The sequence below is a fragment of the Brassica napus genome, chromosome C9 (genome assembly GCF_020379485.1).
Source record: "Brassica napus cultivar Da-Ae chromosome C9, Da-Ae, whole genome shotgun sequence".
In the NCBI taxonomy this organism is placed as follows: Eukaryota; Viridiplantae; Streptophyta; class Magnoliopsida; order Brassicales; family Brassicaceae; genus Brassica; species Brassica napus.
The window spans coordinates 17,217,152-17,223,151 of record NC_063452.1 but is presented as its reverse complement, the minus strand read 5'-3'; the positions used below and the strand labels follow the sequence as shown (position 1 = coordinate 17,223,151).

Here is a 6,000-nt window from a genome sequence, read left to right as displayed (position 1 = left end):
TCATTATTACAAGAAGAAGATTACAAAGTTGTTAGGAATTGGATAACGTATAAGAATCTGCTCATAGAAGGATTTGAGGAGGTGTGTTAGATGATCCTGTAGCAAAGTTGAAAGAACTGAATGAAACAGATTGCTGATAGATATCACAGTGATAGAAGTTTTGGAATAGGTGATGCAGTCTATGTGAAGCTTCAGCCATATATGCAGGGCTGGCCTATGGCGGAAGCAAGAGAAGCATCTGCTTAGGGCCACTTAGATTTTTGTTTTGTTTCTTATGAAATTATCATATATTTTCATAATTAGTATTGAGAATGATGAGAGTAGAAGATGGGAAGATGGGAAGAATATTGTATTTACTCTCATAATCCTTAGCTTTATATTACACACGTTTATATACTACTATGATTACTTAAACTAGACTAGATATAAATATACGAGAATCTAATAATAAAAACATATACATCATAATTATGATATACAGTGAAACATCTATGAATTAATACTCGATAAATTAATAATCTCTATAAATTAATAAATTTCGTCGGTTCCAACTTGGGCCGGTGTAAAATATGACACAAATCGATAAAATAATAAGAAAATAATATTTTTCAAACTCCCATGTAAATATATAGTCCCATTAAAATCATAAATTAATAATATATTCTATATATGTTTTATATAAGTACAAACTATCATAAACTAAACATTATATTGTTGGTTTTATATTCACAATGAAAATACTTTTATTTTTTTTATTTTTTAATAATATTTAGTAAATTATATCGAAAACCACGTAACAATTCTATGAAACATAACAATATACACCAAATAAGATAATACAATAATATGAAAATCAATGTTCTAAAATTTAAATAATTTATATACGGTAAAATCAAATATTTTTTTTATTTTATTAATAAAAATATTTAAAAATTGACAAAAATCTAAAAAAAAGAAATTTTTGTAAATTAGTATCTCTATAAATTAATAAAATTTTAAAATTCCAACATTATTAATTTATAGAGGTTCTACTCCAATATCTTCAACATCTTTCTATACGCCCCTCAAGCTCAAGGCGGATAAAGTGTAAACGGAAGCAACGGCTTGAGATTGACTTGCAGATTCGAAGTAGTGATAGGAACATGTGAGTTATGGTGGCTAATTTGCTTGACACTGAGAGAGATGGACCTGTAGATGGAGGCTGGTGCGAAACAAGGTGGTGTAGATGAATATGCAGATTGTAGACTCGTCCGGAGTGTAAGGCTTGAGACCCACGCTTGCGCAAAGAGATTTCGGAAAGCTCATGCGAAGATCGGCTGATCTTGTGACGGTGATTGAGATCCAAGGTTAGTAGATCCAGTGTACCAACGGCCAGTGGTGATGGTGGGAGGTGATCATTTGTGGTGATGGTGGTGATTACTGATTTAAAATGAAGCGATATGATGCTTGTTGAGTAAGGAGCAGAGATCAAAGATCTCGTTGTTAGGCATCCTTAAGTGACTTGAGTTGCCGCAAACGTTAAAAAGCCTAGAGTTGCCATGGAGATTGTGCTCTGGACGAAGAAGATTTTTTTTTTTAAAGAAAATTTAAATAACAAAAATTTAAATAAATAGCTAATAAGTTTTCAGAAAATATAAAACTTTTATTTTTTTTCTTTTATAGGAGAAAACTGTTTTTTTTTTTATTTTTTGCAAAAGAAACAAAAATTAAATGACTAAAATGGTTTTAGAATCCAGAGGCATGTGATATGCTTGAATTGTAGAACTAGGCCTGGATTCAGAAGTTTATAATAGGCTTGGACAATGAGAAGCTCGATGGCTTAGATTCAAGGGTTCATGATGAACCTGAATAGTGAAAACATTTAGTTTGATAAAAATAACATAAAAAGAGGCTCAATGGCTTGAAAACGAAAAAATAAAGAAGATCTGTGGCTTGAAGAGCAAAAAAAAAACAGGAACGGAACCAATCGTTAGATCATTGTGGCTCTAATACAATTTTAAGTTAGATGAACTTCCAACCTAAAACCAATTGGTGATAAGTAGATTGTCTCATCTATCTTATATACTGATTAGGATCCCTTCAAACTAACGATACACTTTGTGTCTAATAATTATCACTCATGTTTATAGTTTTTTTTTTTGGGTCAGAATCTCTGTTTATAGTTTAAGCATGACATTTTGTGGTTTAACTTCTTCGCCCATCATTTTCCTGCATATATGTGATGCAGTCTTTTTTGTTCGAACGATGATTCTGTTTATAGAGAATCCTCTATTACAAATGATGATGAATTTTGTATTACACATTGATCTTAGTATATGTTGTTCTAGCTGAGACACTAGCTAATTAACGCGCTTCATACGTAAATGTCTTTAAAGATGAAATTCACATTTATTTGCAAATAATAGCACCAATCAAACTACCAGAAATTTCTAAGGACAATGTTTTACTGTGAAGACTTGAGAGAAATAAATAAACAAAAGAAAATAGAGATCTTATTCACAGCAACCAAAGAAATTTGCTAAGGAAAAAAAGAAAAGAAAAGAAACCAGATCGATAACATTAAAAGAAAAATGACTAACCTCTTGATGCCGCCTGGGAAGAATAGAGAGATTAATTCCTAGCTCTTTCGTTCCTCCAAACAAAAAGATTTAGGTTTATGTTTTCAAAGTTAAAATATCCCGTTCTTCAGGTATTTTTCTTAGATTTCTCGCAACTTGTGGTGTATCTTCTTATCCATTAACCTCACATTCTATGATTCAGACTTTACAACTCTCCACAGACAACAAGGAAACTACGTAACTGTGTGGTATACTCGTCTTCCATATTTGTACTCGCAGCAACTTGTTGTGTGTCTTCTTGCCCATCAATATCATAATCGATGGTTCAGACTTTTCAACTCACCACAGACAACGCTGTACTCGTCTTCCTCTTAACTCTCCACAGAAACACTACAAGAAAACAGCAGCATACCGAGAGAAAAAAATCGTCGGTACGTCGTCGGAATAACGTTATTCCGACGACATACCGACGAAACAAGTCCTCGGAAATAACTCCTCGGAAATTCATTTTTCCTCGGAAATCCCTCGGAAATTTCCGACGGAATTCCGGGGAAATGAATTTCCGAGGAAACTCCGAGGACCACCAGTTTGTCGGAAAGGTCCTCAGAATATACCGAGGGAGAATTTCCTCGGGATATTTCGATGGACTTTCCGATGGTCCAATCCTCAGAAGTTCCGACGAAATGTTCCTCAGAATTTTCATCGGGAATTTCCGAGGAAGGAGCCCTCGGAAAATTCCGAGGAATGAGTCCCTCGGTATATTCCGAAGAAGGAGTCCCTCGGTATATTCCGAGGAAATGTTCGTCGGAAATTTCTGAGGGTTCATTTCCTCGGAATTTCAAAAAAAAATTATTTTTTTTAAAAAAATAAAATTTTTGCAATTTAAATTCGAAAATATAAAATTAAAATTAAAATTGAAAACATATTAGATAATATTCAAAGTTGTACAAATAAAAATAAAACATTCCGAGTTTTTGAAAAAAAAAACTACGGGTCTTGCACGTTCGGGAAGACCTCGTTCGGGTACATCATCTGCATCATCTCCATCATTTGCTGGTTCAGCCTCTTCTGTGCCTCATAGCCCGCTTGTTGAGCCGCCATCTGGGTCCCCAACAAAGATATGCGATCATCCTTGTCCTTCAACTGAGCCGTAAGTACTTCTGGATCAACAAAGGGCTGTGGTACAGAAGAAGGAGGAACCGACCGGGTGCGACGACCCAAACCGACCAAACGTCCCTTCTTCTTTGGAACCGACTGAAATAGAAAATAGCCAAATTTAAATAATATAAAAAGATGATAAAATAAAAATCAAGAAATAAATGAATTGAACTTTAAAAAAAAAACTTACCGATTCAACGATTTCGTTGATTCGAAACCGGGACAAGTTGGTCGAAGCCGTCGAATCGTCATCCTCGGTTTGAAGCTGAGACACTTCGTCTTGCACCTGAGTTTGGACCAGGGTGACCACTTCCCTCACAAGACCGTCATCAATCTGGCTGGTCTTCTTGTTGGTATACGCCCTCTTCATTAGGGCGAGATCATCAACCGGCTCGCCATCATTTTCTTCCGCCTTGAAAAAAACATAAATTAAAAAAACATTAGAAATTAGAAGAAATGCACAAAAAATAAAATTTCAAAACTTAAATAATTGAAGAAAAAGCGGCTGAACTTACCATTCGATCCCCCAGAGTGGCAATAGATTGAGCACCCAAGTTATGCTTGAAGACGCCCTTCCCTTTACGGTCGCTCCTGCGGTTGGTGGAGTTGGTGGAAGAAGTTTCTTTCGTCTCTTCCTTATCCCAATGCCCACACAACTTCGTCCAGACCGTGTTGTTGATCGACTTTGGGACCTTTTAAAAATAAAAAAATAGTTTAATAAATTAAAAAATTGTTTAATAAATTAAAAAATTGTTTAATAAATTAAAAACAACCTTGTTGATTTTCCACTTCTTCTTCCCCTCGTGGATCTGCTTCTCATAGTTGTCCATAACTTTATGGACGAAGTGGTGATAGATAAAGAGCGTCTCATCGGAATTCCAGTTGAATTCTTGCTAAAAAAAACACAATTAGTGGAAAATTTATATTAAAGATTAAAAATATAACTAAAAAATTAGAATACTTACCGCAAACTAACGAAACCACAGATGCTGCTTCTCGGTAGGGAAGTCAGTGAAAGTCGGATGTCCCTTGTCGAGCGCCGAGTACATCATACGGTTGATCCATGCGCTGATCCCGTTCCCGGATCGGTTGAACCCTAATAAAAAGAACAAATTATTAATAATGAATCAAATTTTAATGAAAAAAAAATACGTTTAATTACCATGTTTGACCCCGTCCATGTGGATACGGAGTGAGATAGGGAAGACGGTCACGACCGGGCTGTCGAACCAACTCCGTAACACTCATCACTCCCGGAGGACCCGGAGGACCCGGAGGAGCAGGAGCGGGTACAGCAGCGGGAACGAGAGGAGCAGAAGCGGGGAATGGAGAGGGAAATGTATGGTAGGAGCTGTGGGGCGAAGCATAATCCTGAATCTGGTTGGAATCCCGAGACTGGCTCCCCGTACCACCACGACCACGACGCTGTCGAGGCCGGGTCTGATCATCATTAGACCTGTAAATTAAAAAAAAAACATATTTAAAAATTAGTTATAATAATTTTAATAAATAAAAAAACATATTTGAAAAATAGTTTTTAATCACAAATAAAAAAATAGTTTTACAAAAAATAGTTTTAATAAATAAAAAATAGTTTAATAATTACAAAGAAATAATTTTAATAATTAAAAAATAGTTTAATAATTACAAAAAATAGTTTTAATAAATAAAAAATAGTTTAATAATTACAAAAAATAGTTTTAATAATATATAAAATGTTTAATAATTACAAAAAATAGTTTTAATAAATAAAAAATAGTTTAATAATTACAAAATAGTTTTAATAAATAAAAAATAGTTTAATAATTACAAAGAAATAGTTTTAATAAATAAAAAGTAGTTTAATAATTACAAAAAATAGTTTAATAATTACAAAAAATAGTTATAATAAATAAAAAATAGTTTAATAATTAAAAAAATAGTTTTAATAATATTAAAAATGTTTAATAATTACAAAAAATAGTTTTAATAAATAAAAAATATTTTAATAATTACAAAAAATAGTTTTAATAATATTAAAAATGTTAAATGAATATAGAAATTTATATTATATATATAAAAATGTTAAAAAAATGTTTTTAACGAAAATTCCAAATAATAGTTTTTAATCACAAAATTAATAAAAACTAAAAACAAAATTCCAAATCAAGTGAATACCATAATCAAACTCGATTTTACACAATCCTACCATTCACCCTAACAAAAATCTATAAATATCATTCCAAAATCATCAAATCTACTTAAAAACCTAACAAATCTAACCTAAGAGAGTGAGATAAGGTTC

At 32.8% G+C, this 6,000-nt stretch overlaps 1 long non-coding RNA gene across 1 annotated transcript; it reads right to left on the bottom strand.

Annotated features, from left to right (window-relative positions):
• Nucleotides 1-336: 336 nt before the first annotated feature.
• On the bottom strand, nt 337-2,938 carry LOC125593468. Its single transcript, XR_007329382.1, has 2 exons — nt 2,580-2,938; nt 337-1,552 (listed from the first exon to the last, which is right to left on the bottom strand). It is a non-coding gene; the product is annotated as an uncharacterized LOC125593468 (long non-coding RNA).
• Nucleotides 2,939-6,000: the final 3,062 nt, after the last annotated feature.